General features: G+C 37.5%; 1 protein-coding gene and 1 long non-coding RNA gene across 2 annotated transcripts in view; both read right to left on the reverse strand.

The window, feature by feature from the left end:
- Positions 1 to 2,256: 2,256 nt before the first annotated feature.
- On the reverse strand, positions 2,257 to 13,833 carry LOC140735969 (uncharacterized). Its single transcript, XR_012100853.1, has 3 exons — positions 13,742 to 13,833; positions 10,246 to 10,341; positions 2,257 to 8,159 (listed from the first exon to the last, which is right to left on the reverse strand). It is a non-coding gene; the product is annotated as an uncharacterized lncRNA (long non-coding RNA).
- Positions 13,834 to 17,848: 4,015 nt separating this feature from the next.
- Positions 17,849 to 24,448, reverse strand: part of LOC140735970 (uncharacterized) — a 68,309-nt gene continuing 61,709 nt past the window's right edge. Inside the window, exon 7 of the mRNA XM_073061601.1 lies at positions 17,849 to 22,675. The gene's annotated coding sequence lies outside the window, so the exon portion shown is untranslated. The remainder of the gene's footprint in view (positions 22,676 to 24,448) is intronic.

Genomic DNA, 24,448 nt, shown 5'->3' on the forward strand with positions numbered 1-24,448 from the left:
CATGGGTCAGGTGGAGTATGAATCTATAGGTTGATGGAGCTTCTTCCATGCACATAGACATAGGCTCCTCCCTGGATAAGCTGTGCAATTGCTACTTCTGTAGGCAGTGCAACATCCGAGTGAGAGAAGCCTCCCTACCCTCTATCACTCCTTCTCCCTGCTCCAGGTACTTTCCAACTGTATCAGCACCATGCCTCACACAGGACCCCTCAAGTGATTCTGACACTGAAGGTAACTTTCCCCATGACATGATAGTGTAGCAGTTACCACAGCGTTTTTAAATCAGCAATCACTGATCGGGATTTAATTCCCACTGTTGTCTGTAATGAGTTTGCATGTTCTCCCAACGACTGCATTGGTTTACCCAGGTACTCTGGTTTTGATGAAACATAGGTAAGATGTCTTTTTGTACCTGGATGGCTAGTTCACAGACCATCTGTAGCATGAAAATTGCATTTCTGGTTCCAGTGTTTGCCACAAAGCCGCATTGTTCTTTACTGATTTCTGGTTTTATACAGCATCTTGCTCTCATCATGATTACTCTGAGAATAATTTTTGCCACGTGGCTCATCAGGCTTATTGTACGATGTAACTCACATTCTGTTGCTCCCTCTTTGGAAGTGTGATGAACACTGATTTACTTAAATCATCAGGTATCTCCCCATGATCATAGATTTCATTTGCTATTTCTGTTATTTTCTCTATTCCAAAATCTTCTAAGGTCAATATCATTTCAACAGCGATGTTGTCTGGACCAGTTACTCTGTTATGTTTTTTTATGGCTGCTCGAATTTCTGATTTTAGAATGCTAGGTCCTTCAAGATTCTTCGCATCAGTTTTTCTCCTCTTTATATATTATATCCATCTGTTTAGGACTTCCTCTTTGCTCATAGTTAAGTTGCTGTCTTTTTGCCTTGATGCATCCACTTGCTAAGCAAGGTAATTTCCCCGTCAGTTCGTTAACCTTACTGTGCATCAACTTTGTTTTGGGTTTGTAGCATTTCTATCTCTGAACACTGGAACCAGAAATGCAATTTCCATGCTACAGATGATCTGTGACCAAGCCGTCCAGGTACAAAAAGACATACCTATGTTTCATCGACCATACAAAAGAGAAGGAGAAGTGAGTGAGTATGTGAATATCATGAGAGGAGTCAGGCAGGGTTGTGTCTTTTCACCAGACTTATTCAACCTGTATAGTGAGAATATCTTGAGAAGTATCAAAGACATCAAAGGATTCACAATTGGAGGCCATAATATAAATAACGTCAGATATGCTGATGACATCGTACTAACAGCTGACTCAGAAACAAAACTTCAAAAACTACTCACCATAGTGTCAGCAGAAAGTAATCGCAGAGGCCTCTCCACCAACACCAAGAAGACAGAAAGCATGGTCATCTCCAGAAAGACAAACATCCCACAATGTGTGATCAAGATCAGAAATACAAATGTCAAACAAGTCAACAAATTCAGATATCTTGGCAGCCTAGTAACAAGTGATGGCAGATGTGACACAGATATCAAATACAGAATAGCAATGGTGAAAGAAGCTTTCCAGAAAATGAAGACCATATTAACAGACAGAAAGATGAGCATGTACACTAAAAACAGAATACTGCAGTGCTACATTTATTCTATCCTGACTTATGGAAGTGAATGCTGGGTCATATCTCCAGCAATCGAACAGAGACTGGAAGCAGCTGAATTATGGTTCTGCAGGAGAATGTTAAAAATATCATGGACCACACACACATCAAATGAAGAAGTTCTCAGAAGAGCCCAAGTAGTTAGATCACTCATACCAACAATAAGAGAAAGACAACTCAGAGTCCTAGGACACATCATGCGGAAAGATGAACTAGAAAACTCATACTTTCTGGAAAGATCGAGGGGAGCAAACCTAGAGGAAGACCTCAGCTTACATACATCAAAAGCCTAGCCAGGTGGCTACACATCGAAGAAATGGAAGTCATCATTGTCATTGAGGGATAGATATGTATGGAAAACCATGGTCACCAACGTCCTAATCAGATATGGTACCTAGACAGACAGACAGACTCTGGTTTCCTCCCATGGTTAGGGTTAGTGAGTTGTGCGCATACTACGTTGGTGTCAGAAATGTAGCGAAACTTGTGAGATTGTGCTCAGTACAATCCTTACTGATTTGATTTGACACATTTCAGTGTATGTTTTAATGTACATATGAAGGTGGCAGTAATCCAAAAGTATTTTGCCCAGATTAAATAAAACACATTTTAAGATGCAACTGTCACTTTATTTAAGTTTAGCAATATAAATATCAAGTTACAAGCAATTATCTGAGGACATTATAGTAAATTAGCTATTGTGTTTAAAAAAACAAAATGCAGTGCAACAACATAAAATACAGATGAACCAAAGAGAAAAGTGCAGCCTTGTAAAGCTTGTTGAACATCCATCAGTCTCTGTTTGGAGTCAACATACAGTACAAGCTGAGAAAGACAAATTTCAGTAACCATAGATTGAACAGTAGAGCCATTATCTTTTCAACAAGCTCTCAAGTAAATGCTTGATCCAAATACAATTTTATGTAGCTAGGCTTTTATGTACATTGCTTTAAGATAGAAGCAGATGCAATACTAAATTTCTAAGAATAATAAACACACCTGAAAAATGAGGAAAATAGGGGAATGAGACTAACTGAATATTTCCAAAGTTGGTACTGACACAATGAGTTGACGGGCTTCCTCTGCTGCAAGAGCTCAGTTTTCAACCAACTTACCGCAGAGTGATTCCTGACAATCATTTCCTAGTATTCACCTACCACTGAAATTTGCAAGTTTCAATCTGCTCTTAACAGTTATCCACAAAGTAGTTCTTGTATTCAATTGTATCATGTTCCTATACTGGAATTCATAGTTTAGAATTACACAGATTGGGAAACTATATACCATGTTTAAAGATGTGCTGTCAATGAGGCAAATTTATATTGTGTGGAGAAGCAGACTGCTTGTTCACTGTGGACTTTCCATTTGCATTTATTAAGGAAACATGAAACCCAATGTATTCTTCCGCCGATGTATATGGTACTCTGTATTTAATACAGATTTGATGACATATACATTACATGATCATTTAAACTGTATTTGAAATAGTTCATCAGTAATTAATTTCTCACAGAATCTGTGAGAGAGATAAACAATGGTATTCATGTCATGTGTTTTAACTACAGTATTCCATATTCCTTTATTTGAACAACATTTATGTCTATTCCAAAGCATTGATTTGCTCCCTGCTTGAATAAACTCTGGCAGAGAATGTACAGTCTTGTAACATTTCTGTAAAATAGTTTTGTATCACATTTCATTTGACACCTGGGCTCTCTTCATTTTATACATTTCAATCTTTGGAAATCGTTTCTAATTATTTTGTTCCATCATTCATACTTTAAAACACAACAAAATATTCTGGGTCTAGTAAAAGTGCCCTTAGTGGGTTTTTTTTTAAACATTGCATTGCTTTTGCATCCTCTTACAGCATTTTAGTGGAATTATACAGTATTCACTATTGCTTCAACATTTTTATTCTGAGGAATGAAAACTGCAATAACTTAGAATTTCTATAATAGGTATGCAGAAAAAAACTCCATAAGACATGGGACAGAATTAGGCCATTTGGCCGATCAAGCCTGCTTCACCATTCCATCGCGGCTAATTTATTAATCTCTCATACCTATTCTCCCTGTAACCTTTGACACCCTGATTAACAAGAACCTATCAACCTCTGCTTTAAGTATACCCAATGACTTGGTCTCCACAGCCATCTGCAGCAATAGATTTCACAGATTCACCAACCTCGGGCTAAAAAAATTCTTCCTCAGGTTCTGAATTATCAAGGCTTTATCCACCGAAGCTGCTGCTTCTTGTACTTTGTGAACAAAAAAATTTCTGACCTTTCACATCACATAATTTATCCAGTAAAGGCATAATGAGCTTCAAACTCTGGATAAAATCATCATGTAAGCTGCTTAATCTACACCAGGTCCTCCAAAGGATTTGAGACTGATAATAGAGTACACATTTCAGGTCTTTGGAGACCATCTAGAATTACATAAATCTCTGCTATTAACATTAAAGAAAACAGCACTAAGTAAAGACTTTAGAGCCAGCAGCTGACCAGCCTTACTTCCCACAAATTGTTATATCCTGTCTCCTTCAGAGTACTGTCAGATGTGCGTAGCAATATGCATGATTTTACTTCTCTTTTACATTTCCCACCTGCTGTTTATTTTTAATTAGACATTTTTTAGTTTGGCTAATCCAACCACCTTGAGGGTTAGATTAGCCAGAGTGAGGGTCATTTGAGGATTCCAAAGCACAAATATCTTTGAATTAAGATGTCACTTTGACTTGAGTAGTTGGCTGTTGCCAAGAAATTGATTTTTTCTTTATAAAATGTAACTGATAGTTGTTTGTTCACGGAAGTCTTCTGAAAATTACCAAGTAGAAACACAAATACAAGAGATTCTGAAGGTGCTGGAAATTTTGAGTAACACACACACACACACACACACACACACACACACACACACACACACACACACACACACACACACACTCACTCACTCACTCACTCACTCACTCACTCACTCACTCACTCACTCACTCACTCACTCACTCACTCACTCACTCACTCAAAATCCTGGCGGAACTCAGCAAGCTAGGTAGCATCTGTGCAGGGGAATAACCAGTCGACAATTTGGTCTGAGATTTTTCATCAAGACTGGAAAGGAAAGAGTACAAGCTGGCAAGTGATTGCTGAGACCAAGTTAGGGGGAAGGTAGGAGGAGTTAGAAGCTGGAAGGGGATAGGTGTGAATTTGATAGGAGAGGACACTAGACCATGGAAGAAGGGGAAGGATGGGAGCCGGAGGGAGGTGATGGGTGGTGAGAAGGGGTGAAAGGGTATCAGAATGGGGAACAGAAATAGAGTAGAGGCAAGAAGTTGGGGAGACTCCTGGAAGTTGGAAAAATTGATGTTCATATCATCAGGTTGGAGGCTACCCAGACAGAGTATGAGGCGTTACTCCTTTAACCTGAGCATGCTTCATCACGGCAGTAAGTCATAGAAAGACATGTCAGAATGGGAATGGAAAGTTGAAATGAAATGGGTGACCACCGGGAGATCCTGCCTTTTGTGACAGACGGAGCGAAGGTGCTTGACAAATCCACGTCAGGTGTTGCCGATGTAGAGGCCGCCAGACTGGGAGCACCTGATACAACAGATGACCCCAACAGACTCACAGGTAAAGTGGCACCTGACCTGGAAGGACTTCTGCAGTTCTGAATGTTGGCGAGGGAGGTGGTGTAGGGTCAAGTGGGAGATTAGTGGGAGGGATGAGTGGACATGAGTCACATAGAGCAAGGGAAGGCAGGAAAGATGTGCTCTGTGGTAGGATCCTGTTGGAAATGGTGGAAAATATGGAAAATGATATGCTGGATACAGATGCTCTTAGGGTGGAAGACAACGACAGGGGGAACTCTATCCTTGTTATGATGGCAGAAGGATGGGTGTAAAAGAAATGGAAGAGATGCAGACGAAAGCAGCATTGATGGTGGTGGAAGGGGAAAACACATTCTTTGAAAAAAATGACATCTCAGATGTTGTCGAATGGAAAGCCTCATCCTGAGAACTGGTGTGGTGGAGACCGAGAAACTGAGTGAAGGGAATAGAATTTTTACAAATGACAGGATGCGAAGAGATAAGAGTCAAGAGTAAGAGTCAGTAGATTTCTAGAGAGAGCATGAGTGCAGGAAACGGCACCAATACAATCGACAATGTAGTGACAAAAAGGCAGGAATTGCTGGGGCCCATGTGAGTGCCCATGGTACACTCTTATTTTGAAAAAAGTGAGAGGAGCTGGAGAAGTTGCTGAGGGATATCAACATTTCAAGTAGAAATGTTTTTTCTATATTACACTGTCATGTACAAAGGCCTCAACATTCAGGACACTGTTTCAGGAAATTTAAATTCATTAAAACTGGCATATTTTGAATTAACTTACAACTAATTAATCTACATGTTTTGTAACTGCATGGAAGACATTTTGGCAAAATCAGAGTACCATTTTGTTGTGCTGAGCTTGCTACTTAGCACTTTATGAATCAAGTTGTTCTTAACATTAATCAGAACTCTACATATTGTGCGATTTTCCCATTAACCCATGAAATCTCAAAAGTTGCAACTCACACACAGCCATGGGAATCTAAAATGCTTCAATCATCTGGCACTTAATTTATGTGGGTATTTTCCATAAAAAAGCTGCTTGTTAGCAGCTTATTTGAACTTTAGACCAACCCAGCTCAGCACATCTACACACTACAGTCTATTAGTGACAAAATAATTCAGGCATAAACTTCAAGATTATTTTGGTCAGCATGGGTCAGTGTAATACAATGAAATAAAAAGTTTAAGAGGTATTTTAATCTCCAGGACATGTAACTAAATGTTTCAAACAATACTTCTCATTGATCTTAACACCCTCTTTGTAGTTAATATTGTAAACCTGTAATAATACTGCAATCGTACTATTGTGGCACTGGGTTATAGCTAACAAATAAATAATTGACGTATTTCAAGTCCTTATACACACTTAAACACTACATATAGGGAAATGTATAATTTAAGATCGGAATTGTGCTAAAAGGTTTCTTCCTCATTATTCTGAAGCTGCAGTTACACGATCTCTGACTTTATACCACTGAAAAATAGCTTCATGTAGAATTACTGCAGTATGATTTTAGAACCTATTCTGAAGTGAAGCCAAGTAACTAAACAGCCTGGCGTACTGCACAGATTATACAGGTTCAAGTGACATAATAAAGGTTAATCATACTGGAATCAGCATGAATCTGGTCTTTGCACTGTAGATCACAGGAAACCAGAATCTCAAGGCTTAACATGAAGTAATAGGTGTAAATCATAGATAATATTTATAGCTATACAAAAGTAAAACTTAGTTAAGATCATGTGCTATTGCAGAACTGCTTAGGGAAACTATAGGATGTCCTACAAAAGGACAGTTTCTCTCAATTTCCTGGCAAATTTATTTTATGAGTAACTGGTGCAATAGTCTTTACAGCATTGCTTCATGTCTATTTTCAGACAAGCTTAAACACATTACACTTAATTAAATAGGTATCTTACAAATTGAACCCTCTTATACTGTTGACATTTACGGTTTATTAATCTTGATTTGGATTAACTACAACTCTATATAGAGTTACAAATTTTCTTGAGTACAACAACAGGAATATATTGATTTTTCTTCCTAGTTTTACTTCAGATAGATTCACTTCCTAGAGTCCCTGATTTTACTCAAAGATATTCTCCCATGCATACATGTATCTTTCTAGTACTTCCCTCAAGTGACCCCGATCATACGTGGCACAAATGTAATGAACACAGTGTGTTGGTACTGGAAATCTGCACAATGGAACCAAACCACAAAATTCAAAGATAACCATTACTAGCCACTGGGAATCATGAGGATAGCAGAATTATGTAAGGATGGTGTCAACACCTATCACCTCTTCCAACCGTCTCGTCAACATTAGTTGGGATGTTACTGATTTTATTTTGTTACATGGATGATTATCCTTGGGCACCAAAACCCACATGTTTACCCACAATGAGGCCCGAACATGCACATCTCAAATGAAAGATGAAACATTAGAGCCAGGCAGAGAGCCTGAACAAACCCCACCCCAATGATTTTCATATGCATGGACATTTGAAGCTAAGAAAGGATTTTCCATTCCTAGACTTGCAGTAAGTGGAATGGGAAATAGAGAACCAAACATGAACAGATTATATAAAATGGTTTAAAATAATAAGTAAGGAAGATTCCCCTTATAAACTATATACTTGCAGCTTGCTTAAAACGAAAGGCTGTAATTTATCCAAATTACAATTTCTTCCTTATTTAAGTGTCCTATCTGGAGAACTTGCGAACAGCTTTGTACGACGTCGGTACAGATAGGAATATTGAACTATCTTTGTCATCAGTTGTCAAGTTCTCTACTGAACTCCAATTCTTTTTACTGCTTCCATAGCTCTTCGGCAGGAAGAGTCCAGCAAGCTTCCGGTTCCGCCGCTCTCCCCGAGACTGCTGGAAATCTTAAAACAGAAAGAAAGATCTATTGCCAAGAAAACCAAATTCACTGTAGTTAATTGAAAATCAATTACAGATAACACAATCACACTGGCTCACGAGAACAATAATAGTACTACACACTTTGTAAATCAAATTTATACAGTTTTCTTTCTTTTGAAAATGAATGCTTTATTCAGAGGTAGTTCTTGTGGATTCAGTTGTTGATCAGCTCTGCAATCAAATTCTGGAGTGACTCAGATTAATTATGGGACACATGACACTGTTTTCAAAAGGAAAATTAATCCTTTAGTTATTAAAGTGAAGTGACTTAAAATTACAAGTAGGAGAATTATCTAAACTTTTAAAATTAACTTGTTTTCATCTGTTAAATGCTTTCATTAAACTGCCATGGAAGATGGCAAAGTATAGTTATTTTATCAAATACAGTTATTTGAATGTGGTATCTCAGTATGAAGAGGAAAGTTATAAACAGCAGTTCATGCTGGTGCAGGAATTTACAAGCAAAGGCTCTTGACAAAATCATGCATTTACATCTGTCAAAGTAACATGCCTAAAACATTCTACATCAGGATATCACCACATTTTTACTGGAAGCAATAATGATCCAGTGGAATTAATTATCAATGGGATAAGTGAATTACAATTAGAAAAAGCTTTATTACTACTATTTATTTTAGTAAGCTCTAATGCTACAAAGCATGCTTAAAGTTAACCACATTGCAAACAAGATAATCATTTAGATGAAAAAACTATAACTTGGCAAGTGTATGCAGATAAAACAAAAAATATTTATTTAAAATCTATTTATATAGTGCCTTTCATAACCCTGTGTCCCTGAGCTCATTACAGTCCTAGGAGAAACACGGCAAAAACTTACACAAGCTCCCATAAACATAAACTTAATTTTTTTTTGCTTATATTATCTGATGGACAAATATCAACAACAGGATATCCTGTTCTTATTTGGAGAAGCTGCATAAATGAAGATAGAGTTGCACCTAAAAACTGGAAATCAATCACCTAACATCAGTGGAGAAAGAAAACGGTTCATGGATCTTTCAGTTCTGCTAAAAAAATCAACAATTTTAAGTATTAACTTCATTACAGTATCCTGATTTGGTGAGTACTCATTTATTTTATTTTCAGTTCTACTTTTGAGCAACTGTAACCTTTTGATTATGCAATTTTGGACACTTTATAACAACTAATAACCACGATCTTAATGTAGGCAGTTACAACAGACAATTTACACATAGCAGGTTTCCATAATCAGATATTGGATTATGTTATGACACAGGAGACAGAAAAAATCTTTGAGTATTCATACACATCCCAGTCCCCAACCCATTTCCATGTCACCTTTTTCCTTTCACTGGCCATCAAACTATCTTTTCCTTTCTCCAGCCCATACCAAAATCGTCCACTAACCACCATACTAAGGTTAATTTCTGCTGTCCAATCACCTTTCCACACTCCAAGGATATAACATACCAGAAAACCTGGAGAAAATCCACAAATTCCTGACAAATACCCAAGGTCAGGAATGAATCTGACTGGTGGAACCAAGAGGCAGCAGCACCACCTGTTGTGCCATTGCACAATTGGTGGAAAAAATGTGGCCTGGAAGTTGAGAATAATTGCTCATTTCTGGGACAATTGGTTACATTGAAATAGTCAGATTTGTCAAAACTTCTTATAATGGCTGCCTATTCTAACTGCACTGCTACCTTGACTTTAATCACGGATTCCAATAGTTTCCAGACAACCAGTTCTACCCTTATTGTACTGTGTAGCAGATAATGAACAGCTTTGTATCACTATTCTGTGTTTTAGAATGTTAATTATTATTATATAATTATTTATGGTTTTATATTGCTATATCTCTACACTATTCTTGGTTGGTGCGACTGTAACGAAACCCAATTTCCCTCGGGATCAATAAAGTATGTCTGTCTGTCTGTAATGAAACGTAAAATAATTTTCTTTGTGTTCCACGTTTTGCTATCGTGTTTTCAAAAACAAAGAAGTCAATCAGCAAACACATAGGATTTAGTAAATAATCGGTACATTAGTACAAGGAAAGCTTACTTGAAGACACATTAGAGCCATCAGTAGAGTCATCATTGTCCTTTAGATAGTGAGACGCAAATCGTCCACTATAATCCCGTACGTTTGTTTTTGCTCCTGTTTAACGATAAAAAATATTTGTTATTATAACATCCATTGTATCCACCTACATATCTATATTTACAGGAAATTCTACAAGTGGATTGGTATAGCATTAACACATTTCAAGCAATCAATAAAATGTTAACGCAGCTCAGCAAATTTGAAACAATATAAGTAGTTTGCACGATACTGTACAGTAGGGTAGTTAGCATCTGTAGGAAGAGTAACAGTTACTCTTTTTGGCCAATTAACACTCAGTGGGCACTTTATTAGGTACACCTGTATACCTGTTCGTTAATGCAAATATCGAATCAGCCAATTATGCGGCAGCAACTCAGTGCATAAAAGCATATAGGCATGGTCAAGCGGTTTAGTTGATATTCAGACCAAACATCAGATTGGAGAAGAAATGTGATCTAAGTGACTTTGACTGTGGAATGATTGTTGGTGAGAGACAGAGTGTCTGTGTATCTCAGGAATTGCTGATCTCATGGGATTTTCACACATGACAATCTGATGAGGAACGTGAAGTGTGTTTTCAAGCATTGAATGGACTCCCAAACTTGAGCTGTGATGTCAGCCTCTCCCTCCCAAATTACTTACCCTAACTTCCCCTTACGTGCCACCGAATGACTTATGGGAGCAACAAACTCACAAACTACTGGTATAGTAGAGAATTGGAGGGAAATTTTCATTCTAAAGGAGGAATTTTTACATGCCACTACTCAGTTGCTGGCCTGCTGCTTTGCTCTTGTAAATGTTGCAAAAGGTGGATTGTGTAGATTGAATTGTATTGTGAAGTTTTTGTATTTTTTGCTGTTTTCTCATTGTTATTTAACATGCTGTTCTTTTTATATATTATTAACCCGTGTTTTCCAGACATGTCTGACAGTCCAAAGCAGCAATAGATTCAGCAAAATTGAAGACATTTAACTACAAATCACAGCCATAATACACATAAAAGTGCTGATTATTTTAAACAGCTATTGGAATCTCAAAACAAAGTAAAGCTTTTGTTAATAAAGTCACAGTCAGTAAAAAGATTCAGAAAGCAAGTTATTTAGCTGCAGAACTTATTACCCAGAAAAGGAAAAGTCACACAGTTGGTGAGAAACTAATAATGCCAGCATGTAAAATTATAGCAGGTAAAATGCTAGGACAAGATGCAGTACGAGATATTGAAAAGATTTCACTCTCAGACAGTACCATAAGTCGACGTATTGATGACATGTCACACGATGAAGAGGTTTCGTGTGATAAACTGAATAACAACACCTTCTCTATCCAGGTTGATGAGTCAACAGATTTCACCAATAAATGTCATGTTGTACCATTTGTAAGTTTTATAAATGATGGTGAAATTCAAGAAAACTTTTTCTGTTGCAAAGAGCTGCCCGAAAGAAACAAAGGCCAAAATATATTTAATGCTTTGTCTTCAAATCTGGAAACAAAATGTCTGTCTTGGAGGCATTGACAGTTAGTTTTGGATTATTATATCTACAGCTTACTGATCACACTAATGTACCATGAGCTATAAATATAATAATTTTTATACAGAGATTCCCTGAGACATGAAAATTATTTTAAGGATTCTTCCAGGGGTAAAGGGTTGAGAAAGGCTGATTGTGGCTGATAATTTTTTTTTGCATTCAATAAATTCTTTGGCACATTGCTTTATACTATGTAATGACACCAAAAGGGGCCATTCAACACATTAGGTCCATGTTGGCACTTAGGGAACAACCCAATTCTATCTTTTCTTAGTCCCTTGTATTCTTGCCCTTCAAATTCCTCTGTGATTTTTGCAATTTTCTACTCCAAAGAATAATTTATTGTAGTCAATTAACCTGCATATCCTGGGATGTGGAAGAAACTGATGTACCTGAAGGAATCCCGTGCAATCAGAGATAGAATAAGCAAACTCCACAAAGAGCAAAGTCAGGATTGGTTCTTGAGGCAGCAACACTAACTGCTGCATCACACAGTCCTTGCTCAGAATACAAACACAGCACAGTAATACAGTTAACTGAAAGGAACTGAGGATCTTAGCAGGCAGCGTTAACAGCACAATTAACCATTTTCATCCATTCTCATCATTCTTTTGAAGAATGTCTGTTTGAACTAACAAACTGCCAGGTTTAATAGTTAAGGGTATTTTCAGATGTCCAAAATTGCCCCTAATTCACGGATGGCAAAACAGGCCGTAAACACAATGGTTAATTATGTCCTTTAAGCAGAACTTAACGTCAAACAACTTCAGAATTAGGCACAATATTCAAATTGACCAAAGCCAATCTGTGGTACTTTGCTTCCATTTGTGGATAATGCCTATATTTGAATCGAAGCACTAGGTATTCCAGTTAAAAGCTGGCAGTTGTTCCTGGTACTATGGACTTTTACCTAATTAACCAGGTGGAAACTCAAGAGACCTGAACCTGCTTTCTGTTAGCTGTATTCCAACTCCAAGCCACCCATGATCTGCCATTAAATTCCTCATGGCCACCTTCAAGTGAGCTTGACCCAAGTTGGCAGGCCCACTGCTTCAATGGGAAGAAACTGCTGTGGGAACAATAGCAAGTTCATTATCCTTTTATTTGATAATTAATTTGAAGACTAGTTAATTTTAAAAAATTCTTGTGTTTATTGTTGTTAAAATTTGTTAATAACATTTTTTAAAATTCTGTGCTTGCAAATATCAAAATTATTTATAAATATTCAATCAAAATGATAGCTTTTTCTAGCCAGTCCCCAGGCTGGGGACCATCACAGGTGCCTAGTGTTCGAAGAGTGAGTCTGCACTTCATTTGATCTGTATCCGCTGGAAGCGTATTTGTCAAAGGATGACTGTTCCAGCAAATGGGCTCTCATACAGGCAATCAGCAAAGCTTGGGAAGCTCACCACCCTGCAGAAGATACCCCCACAATTGCTCATCGTATGGAGGATAGATCTATAATGATGTGGCGCAAACAAGCTACAAAACATCAACTAGGTTACATCCTGAGGCCACTATTTGGACACCACTACCCAGCATGTTATACAAGATCCAAAATAACATAAAATTATAACATAAAATTAACATTACTTCATTGTTCCAAAATCAATAAAATTCTTTAGCTTTTATATATATCATTTGAATCCATTACAACACAAAATTAAGAACTTTTTTTGCTAAGATTAAAAATCATACAGTTCAACAAAAGCTGTCCATATTTTGAATAATGATCAAATCTTTAATTTGATATCTTAATCAACAAATCTTATTGTCTATCCCCATCCTTAAAGTTTTCTTCATTTTAGAGTTTTGGATTACTGTATTTTAACACTTTTTACAAGTACTGTACATTGTGGAATAGTTACCAATAAATACAACAAAAATATTACATTAATAGACATGGAATGCAGCAGCAATCTCACCATAGTTATGAACTAGAAGATCCACGATGTCTAGGTGGGAATGGAGAGCTGCTATGTGCAATGGAGTGTACCCCTGAGGAAACAGTTAATAGTTTTTACTTTAAATGTTCCTGGCTGACCATAATAACATGATGATGCTTTGTAGGAAGAATTGGAAAGCCTAATTTCTGTCACTGTGTAGATGATTTCCCTCACCCCCCTGCATTCCCATTAAATGCAATTTGTCAGACCAGGGAAAAATCATACCCACTTAAGGCATCAGCATTGATATATTTAGAAGGATTTGGGGGGGGGGGGGGGGGGGGAGAGAATCTTATTGAAACATTTTGAATGTTGAAAGGCCTAGACAGAGTAGATGTGGAAAGGATGTTGCCCATGGTGGGAGAGTCTAGGACAAGAGGGCACAGCCTCAGGATAGAGGGTCGTCCATTTAAAAGAGATGTGGAGAAAAGGTGGTGAATTTGTGGAATTTGTTACCACAGGCAGCTGTACAGGCTAGGTCATTGGGTGTATTTAAGACACAGCTTGATAGGTTCTCTTGATTAGGCATGGGGAGAAGGCCAGGGAGTGGGGCTGAGGAGGAGGAAAAAAGGATTAGCCATGATTGAATGGCAGAGCAGACTCGATGGGCCAAATGGCCTAATTCTGCTCTTATGTCTTATGGTGTATTTATAAAGTAATTAAGATAAATTATTCCTCAAAGCAAATTACTTCTCTCTCACACATTATAAGTAGCCTGATTCTTAGAATTAAAACACTTCTATATCACAACGTCTATATCAGCTCTGTTTCAAACATATTAAAACCCGTTAAGGTCTGTTCATTTTCTTAATAACTTTACCATTGATCCTGCCCAAAAGAAGTTACGGTATGTTTGTTTCTAATCTCATCTTTCTAGCATCGAGAATTTACGTTTGTACCTTTATCTGTGAAATACTCTCCTTCCAACAAACTACTGGCTGATCACTTGTACGTGTGTTCATAGCACAATAAGAATAATAGAATATGAGTGCACTTATGGTTACAAGAAGATTTTAAAAGATTATCCACCAGAAAACTGATGACTGATTGAAAAATAAACTTAAATCAACCAATTCATAGCCATGCTTGAATTGAGTTACTGAAGTGCCAGGTGAACCACCAAAGATGCATCATTTTTATACATGTTTGTAAATCCTCTCATTTGCTTACATCAGCACTATGCAGTACTGTACTAACTTATAAATAAGCAATGTGTTGAATATTTTTCCTTTCCCCAACCACCCCCACCTTTCCCTCCAGAAGTTTCTCAAATATTTATTGCATTACAAAGTTAAGTATTGAAAAGAATTATTTCCCCCCAAAATACTGGACAGTCTTATCCTTAAAAAAGTAAACTACAAAGGTGAATGATAGTGCACATAACATCTTAAGTAGCAGATTAGTGATCATTAAAAAATACTAATTAAAGCTACAACTAATATGGATAGTTTATTAGGCAAACAAAATAATAATTAAAAGGACTTGTAATACTCACGCCCTGTAGTGGAAGCAGATGATAAGACAGTCACCGAAAGCAGGGAAGAAAAAAATAAGTTTGATAAAAGGAGCCATTTACTTAAGGATTGAATTAAGAACAATTAATAATTTTCCCTTTGCACATCCCAGTCTCATTCCTCATACCCATCAGAATAATTCCTACTGTACTGATGGTTCTCATTTACACTTAATCTTCAATCTTTTTCAAATATTACTGACTAGTGATGGTGAAGAAATAGTACACATGCTATAATCAAAGTAACTAGTTGTAGTGATTTTAACAAGAAAACACCATTTAAAAAAAAAATCATGTAGAATGGTGAGGACCTAGAATAAAACCTGTCCATGATGTCAAACTGCTGTACAAGGCTAGATTGCTCTGCTTAAGTCTGATGGTTCTAAACAAAACCATCAGCATTCAGCTGTTCAAACTGCAGCAAAACACGGACCTGCATTTAAGTCTCAAACTTACTGACTGATGTTACAACTGACAAATTAGCTTTGCCACTTGGAGTCCAGTGGTTCAGACTTGATGTATTTCAGCATTATATTTGTGAGTTCCAAATCAACCCTTGCACCAGGGCCTGTTGCAGAATCCAAAAAATATTTTCCCCAATTATTTTTAAGTTTAAAAAAAAAAGATTTATAGATGATTTGAAATTGTAAATTTACATTAACCTTTAAATATCTTTTGTTACAAATCATTACATATATACTGCAGCTTTTAAAGTCAGTATAGCTGGGTGCAAAGCAGAATCAGACTCAAAAGCTTTCATGGGTATTTTGGGGCAAATTAAATTAATTTTATTGCAAGAGGCTCTGTGCCCAAGTAGGTTGCACTGAAGTGGTGACTGTTGAGGACTAAAAACAGGACCCTTCTTCATCTGACTAGGTTATGATGAGGGAGTCTGATATTAAAGTCTATTCATTCTTCAAAAAATGGACTAGAACATTACCAGGGAGAAATATTAAAAGTAACTGGCAGTAACCAGGAAATTGTAATTTGTAATGGTGGCATTGTAACACTATATGATTTTAAAACACAAAATCTTTCTTTTTATATTGTAATTGTCTCCTTAAAATATAAAATTGCTTGAACTTAAATATTTCAGCCAACTTTCAATTTTGATATTAATTTTGACTTATGGTGCAACATCAATCTTTATTCAAGAATAACAAAATGATGATTCAAGGTTTGGTTTGAAAACTAACTTAATAAAAGTCAAGTTTATATTTCCACACTTGTTAAATTCCTAATTTGGTAAGTAATTACTTTTGTGTAAATGATAATCAGTACAACAACCACTGCCAGGAGTAAAACTATACTAGGAACTAAGCAGTATAGAGATTGCAGTTGGATGCTACAAAGGCCTCGATTTGTGAAGAGTCAAAAACAAAATTAATCACCATTCCATGTGGAAGTAGACCTTATATAAACAGGTGGTCAGCAAGGTTTTTCCATTCAATACTGCCAAAAACATCATTTTAAATTAAGCTTAAATTAATACAGTCGGCCCTCCTTATCCACAGGGGATTGGTTCCGAGAACCCCCCACAGATACCAAAAAATGTGGATGCTCAAGTCCCTTATTTAACCTGTCTCAGTGCAGTGGTCTTTAGGACCCAGTGGAACCCCGTACTTTATTTAACATGTCTCAGTGCGGTGGACATTAGGACCCGGCGATGTAGCTCTGAATCCACAGTGTTTCTATTCACGAAAATAATCACGATCACGATTGAAAATAAGGTGGAAGTAATAAAGCGATCGGAAAGAGGTGAAACGCTATCGGTCATTGGAAAAGTGTTAAGCTACAGTCGGTCAACGATCAGAACAACTAATAGAGCATGTGAAAGGCCCTGCTTCGATGAAAGCTACAACTATTACTAAGCAATGCAGTGGTTTAATTATTGAAATACGTATGTTTCTCAAGTGTTTTATATGCATAGAAAGGTAAAATATGTACTATATACTAAGAAAAACGTTTGACTAATTGACACTAAATAATACCGCATGTACCTGTTCCAACTTCAAATCCAACTTAAAGACGGACCCAGGAACGGAATTCATTCATAATCTGGGGACTGCCTGTACTTCTGAGTCATTTCTAGATTACTTACAATACCTAATACAATGTAAATGCTATGCAAATGGTTGTTATACTGTATTGTTTAGGGAATAATGACAAGAAAAAATAGTCTGCACATGTTCAAACATCGTGTGCTGGAGAGAACTTCCGGGTTTTCCCGATCCGTGGATGGTTGAATCCGCGCATGCAGAATCTGCAGATAAGGAGGGCCGACTGTAAATATGGACCATGGCAATAAAATCATGGTCAATAAGGAGCCAATACTTTCAACAAGGGGAAGGATAAAACTGTCAGAGATAACTGGTAAGGAAATATGAAAGTACTTCTTTCAATTACACAAATTTAAGAGATTTAGATTTGGAATTAACTAAACTATGAAAAGTTGCACTCAAACATCTAGTGGTCATTTATTTGCCTTTGTGCTGAATCCTCAAATTTCCTTTTCACTCAACAGGACATAGTTGCTCAAAACAACAGTATTAAACAACATGAACTTACATGCTTTGTTTATCCATCAGATGGCAGAAAGCAGTGAAAAAGGAAACAAAAAGTTATTCACTTAACTTCATTAATAATTTACAGTACATGGTAAATTGAAACAACAAAAGGAGGTTTGGATATCCTAGGTCAAAAGATTAGATCTGTATGTTACACTTATTCAATAGTTCAATATACAACATGTTGTTCAATCTGGGTCAGCTGTTAATGCCCCTTTGAAAGTGGCCACAGTTGAACTAACTAACCAGCCTCCTTCAGTACACTACTGAGAATACTATGGCACTCAAATTTGCCTTACTGAAACATGCAAAGCAGCCATAAAGCAAAAGGCAGTGTTTCAAACCACACAGTCAGCCATAACTCGGTAGAAAGAAAATCGAGGAATTAAGGAAAAATTAACAGCTAATCATACTCTTAACATTCAAACATTCCAAATGGAAACTCCTTTTCTATATCTTAAATAAAATGAGCTTTTAGCTCACTTCTTATTTCCAATTTCTTGGTGTTTACAAATATCCTATGTATTATATATATTTCACTAAGTTCCATTCAAATTTTGATGCTGTATTTTTCTCCTCCCTGGCCAGGGAACAAGAACTTTAAATAAACTGTTTTGAGGAAATAACTTTATCTTTTATTCTCAGCAACTTTAATTGTGCATTGTGGAACAGTGTCATAAGCTATTGTTTCTTGAAATAAATAGATTAACTCGTAGGTTCATTTTAGATCACGTATCCTTTATTCCCTAGAACATTTCAAACAACAATACATCAGCTATTACATTTTTGTATAAGCATATTGGAACAATGAGATACAACAGATAAGATTTTAAGTAATCAAAGCCATTTCCCATGCACCATTATTGTAGTCTGGTACAATTTTTGTGGAAGTGTGCGTTTATATTTAATGCAAATGAAATTAAGCAGCTTTTCTATCATTTTGATGATTCCATAGTGGTGTATAGTACTATATAATGTTTTAAAATGGTACTTTCATCACTTATCACATAGGCTTATCATGGTTTTAACTCCAATTATTTTTTTTCCACTCAACCATTTTTCCACACCTGCCTAATTGGCCAAGTATGAATTCTTTGCCTTGTCCATTCTCTTCCTCCAGCTGCCTGTCATATGGACTGTTACTCAATGCCCAAAGGACTTGTATATTACTCCAGACTATGACATGCTACCCACTCAATAATGACCTCTACAATTAGCTTTGTACATTGGTTAACCTTCTTCCACTTCCATTTCTGCCTTTATGCTCCTGTGTCAAGTCTATTCTCTACTGTCTGCAAGTGCACAGGCCGGTTCATGATTGTATATTCTACAAGTGACAACTTTTCTCAGTTAATGTATTTGTGCTTCAGAACATGTGGCATTCATTTTAATCATTTACATAATTGTGTAATTATATATAATGTAAATAATCATGCCATGTAAGGAATATATTGTAATGCTATTTTAATGAAACAGGTTAAGTAGGATTGTAATTTGAAATATATTTCAAATTATTGTAAGAACACCAGTGTGAGTAAAGATGTAATTTTATACAATACATAATAAACTAGTTTACAGCCTTATGAAGCCACATTCAGTGACTCCAATCCATCACAATTGCTACAAAGTTATATGTTAACAAGATGGTGCCAATAAGTGGTGACTCTTTGCATACAGCTCCAATGGGAATATTCAAGTATTCCCGATTAGGACTATGACAGCTGAAATCCACAGCCATGGGTATTGCAGTAAACAACATTGTTTTAAGATGTTTAAGAATATCTATTGATCCTCAGAATCAGCAGACCCAGGTCGCAAGTGCTGTTCCCCTTTAAGAAAAAAGGAAGCGAGAAACGCAGACTGGTTTGCAGATTACAATTGAAACACAGAGGTTTTAGAACCCCTCCCCCCATTCTTGACTAACCTGTTGGCAAATGCACTGTCTCCGGTTAAATAAAATTTAAGCCCTCAGAGCAAGACTGCAGTAATACTGAGGGACATCAGGGACTGCTGTGCACTTTGCTTCAAAGAAACATGGCTTACCCCCGCCATTTTGGACACAGTGCTGCAGGTGAGGGCTTCATCATTCACCATAAAGACAGGTCAGATGATTCTTTTAAAAGGCAGAGGAGGTGGAGTACGTTTCATGATTAACTTACCACGGTGCATAGACATGACAGTTCTGTCTCAGTCTTGCTCACCTGACCTGGAACATCTGGCAGTCAAGTACTGTCCATTTTATCTGCTGTGGGAGTTTTCTGCCACTGGAGGAGCTGAGCACTGTGATCAGCAGTCACAAAACAGCGCAACCTGATGTCTTCCCTATCATTGCATGGGATTTCAACCAGGTCAGCTTGAAGAGGTCTCTGAAAACTGCCACCAATATATCATCTGAAGAACCAGAGGAGCAAACACACTTAACCACTGTGTATATCACTATCAAGAATGCTTATTGTGCCATCCCACGCCAGCACTTCGGAAGGTCAGATCACCAGGCTGTACTTTTACTCCTGGCAGAAAGATAGAGGCTTAAAAGCGATGGCACCATTGATGAGGACCAAGAAGGTATGATCAAGGGAGCGGAGGAGCACTTACAGGACTGCTTTGAGTTAGTGGACCGGACAATATTCAGGGATTTATCTTCAAATCTGAATGAATACGCCACAGTTGTCACAGATTTCATCAAGACGTGTGTGGATCAGTGTGTACCTTCGAGAACATACCGAACATACCCAAACCAAAAGTCGTGGATGAACCTGGAGATTTGTAGTCTGCTGAGGACTAGATCTGTAGCATTTAAGTCTGGTGATCCAGAATTACACAAGAAATCCAGATATGACCTAAGAAGACTATATTAAGAACAAACAAGACAATTCTGATTGAAATTAAAGACAAAATTGGATGTACATCAGCTTCACTCTCAGATGAGCTCAACGCCTTTTACGCATGCTTTGAGCAGGAGAATAAAACTACACCTGTTCGAATCCCTGCAGTATTTGGTGACTTGTGATCTCCACCTCAGGGGCCAATGTCAGAACATCTTTCATGAAGGTGAACCCTTGCAAGGTGTCAGGCCCTGATGATGTACTTATTAGAGCATTGAAAGCCTGTGTCAACCAACTGGCAGGAGTGTTCAAGGACAGATTCAATCTCTCACTGCTGCAGTCAGAGGTTACCACCTACTTCAAAAGGGCAACAATCATACCAGTTCCCAAGAAGAGCAGGATGAACTGCCTCAACTACTATTGCCCAGTTGCATTCACATCTACTGTGGTGAAGTGCTTTGTCAGGTTGGTCATGGACAAAATCAACTCCTGCCTAAGAAAGGGCCTGGACTTTCTGCATGCTAGCGTAATGGTTAGCACAAAACATTACAGTACAGGCTCAATTCCCTCCACTGCAAGTAGTTTGTATGTTCTCCTTGTGACAAGTGGGGTTCCTCTGGATGCCCTGGATTCCTCCCATAGTCCAAAGACGTACCAGTTCAGTAAGTTAATTGATAATTTAAAATTGTCTTGTGATTAGACTAGGATTAAATCAGGGGCTTGCTGGCGGTGTAGCTTGAAAGGCGGAAAGGCCCTTTCTGCGCTGTAGCTCAATAAATAAAAAAGTTTAAAAATTTGCCCATCTACACAATAGGTCTATATCAGATGCAATCTTGCTGTCTCTCCCCTGGGCCTTGGATCACCAGGACAACAGAAGTACCTATGACACAATGCTGTTTATAGATTACAGCTCAGTGATCAACAGCATCAGTATTGATCAACAAGTTGCAAAATCTGGGACTCTGTTCCTTCTTCTACAACTGGATTCTTGACTTCCTCATTTGGAGACCACAGACAGTGCAGATCAGAAGCAACATCTCCTCTTAGCTGACAATCAACACTGGTGTATCTTAAGGATGTGTGGTTAGCCCACTCCTCTAATCTCTTTACAACCACAACCATGTGGTTAGGCACAGCTCAAATGCCATCTACAAATTTGCCGATGATATCGTTGGCAGATCTTCAGATGGTGACGTGGAGGCCTACAGGAGGCCTTTGATATGGAGAGCCTTCTCCAATAGTTGCCAGCAGCCAGGCATCTGTATTAATGTTGTCACATGCAGATTAATTTCTAAGATGGTACTCTTAATTAGTTAGGAAATGTTAAAACCATGGATAAAATAAGTTGTATTTCAGACAGGAAGAGGTTAGATAGCAGATCATGGGGCTTCATGCAACTCACAAAGAATAGGCTTATCTGTAACACATGCTGCTTAGGCAGCAACAATCTAGGACATTTTCCTACAATTTGTAAAGGATACAAGACTAAGAAATATAGCAAACTGGATGACAGAGGAGGGTAGCTAATGAGCAGGTGACACTATGAATTAGGCATAGCGTGAGTTACTATATTAAGGAAATGATCACAAAGGGGAGAAAATCAGCAGACAACTTAAATTAAAATTCACACTGTTTTACACAATGTATTCACAGGAAACTTCAAAGATAGCTGGTTCTGCATCTTAGGTTCTATACTAAAGAAAAAGTGATCTTTTACCAGATTATATACCAAATTTGGGTTAAATTACTCAAGGAGGAAAATACCTGCTCTTCGCTATAATCAGCAATGCAGCAAAGAATCTAAGTTGCAGAGTGGTGATCCCATGCGTTCATTTCAGATTGTTAATTATGGAAATATGCTTTTATGATATTCAGACCTCCTACAAGAAAGCAAAATTAAAATGGAGAATATGTAACTCACAGCTCTGAGATTAATATCCACTCCTGCATTTATTAACATCCGTGCCATGTTTTCTTTACCATGTTTAGCTGCCCAGTGTAAAGCAGTCTGGAAGGAGAAAAAAAGAATTAGAATTTGAAAAACAAGTGCTGATATTAACATGCTAGTTAATGCCACATTGGATTCATTTGATTCCCTTATAAAAGATGAAGTATTAACAGATATAGAAAAATAAAAAACACATGCTGTGTCATCTATTAATACCTACTAATTCAGGTGCTACACATTTGTTTAAAATAGCACTGTAGAAAAAATATTTTGGGACAAGCTGTTATATTCAAGATACTACTCAATTTAAGTGTTCATTATTAGAATGCGCCGACATTTGTTGTGAAATGCAAACAGAAAAAGAGAGTAAACACGAGGAAATCTGCAGATGCAGGAAATTCAAACAACAACACACACACAATGCCGGTGGAACACAGCAGGCCAGGCAGCATCTATAGGGAGAAGCGCTGTCGACGTTTCAGGCTGAGACCTGACGAAGGGTCTCGGCCCGAAACGTCGACAGCGCTTCTCCCTATAGATGCTGCCTGGCCTGCTGTGTTCCACCAGCATTTTGTGTGTGTTGTTGTTAGAAAAAGAGAGTAGTGTTATATGTCCTAAATGACAATCTCTGTACCTTTCCCAAAAGAATAAAAAATAATTTGTATTCACTTCAAAATATTTGTAGTGCATGACTTATGTCCTTTTCTTCATACACATAAAAACAGAAAATCCTGGAAGAACTCTGGTCAGGCAACATCTGTGGAAACAGATACAGTTAACAGAGTCCAGGACCTCAGATTGAGATGATGGGGGAGGCCAATGGATGGAAGAAAAGGAAGTTCTGATAATCTGCAATAATTGGACCAACTTTGCAGAAGTTAGCATTGAAGAGCACAGAAGAGCTTTGATGAGTTCTGGAAATTAAACACTAATTGCTTGTCTTCACAGATGCTGCACGACTTGCTGAGTTTTTTAAGCATTTTCTCTTTATTTCATATTTCAAACATCGGTAGTTTATTGTTCTTCACCCCTGGAACAAATCAGTACCTCTTTTTAAACTGGTTCTCAGCATTATTTTACCTCAGTATGATATCTCTAAAACCCACAGTTACGATCTGCAGTGACAAATTGGTGCAATACCGCAGGAGACCATACTGCAAGAGATGCCATTTTTCATATGCAAATTAAATTACACTGTTAAGTAAGTATAGACAATCACAAAGAACTGTCCAAAGATGAACAGGCATTCTTCCTCAATGCCTTGGTCAATATTGATCCCCGAGCTGGGAATGGGCTGGGAAAAATCTTGTCTATAAAATTCCAGCATAATATGGAGTCCTGCCAGCACTCATCCCCATAAATAAAGTGTTGTGATACTGGCTCATGCAAATCCATGTAGAGAAGCCCTGAACTTGCAAAAGCATTCCAGGCAGCAATCATGTCAATACACTCCAACACTAGGCTTTGTATGGATTCAAATGTGGGACAGAAACTCCTGAAAATTTCTCAGCTACTGACACAAAGAATCTGCCTAAGCCAGCACCCAAGAGATCATGTGAAATTAAATTTTATAGCTGCAAGTAATAAAGACAATAAAAAATAAAGTCTCTCTCTTCCTGCATTATTTGAGTTTGCAGAAACATTTTATTTAACAATTGCTTGTATTTTTAAAACTATATTACCTTTAATTGTGTATATTGCCTGTTAAGTTTTTGAATGTCCTGAATGTTAGGGGTAATCAGAAACATTCCAAAAAACATGATCGTTCTGATGATAGAGTGAAGTTAGAGGTAGTTTGCTATCAAAAATTTCCTTGGCAGTTTCATAGATGGG

Source organism: Hemitrygon akajei, chromosome 11 (assembly GCF_048418815.1).
Source record: "Hemitrygon akajei chromosome 11, sHemAka1.3, whole genome shotgun sequence".
NCBI classification, from domain to species: domain Eukaryota; kingdom Metazoa; phylum Chordata; class Chondrichthyes; order Myliobatiformes; family Dasyatidae; genus Hemitrygon; species Hemitrygon akajei.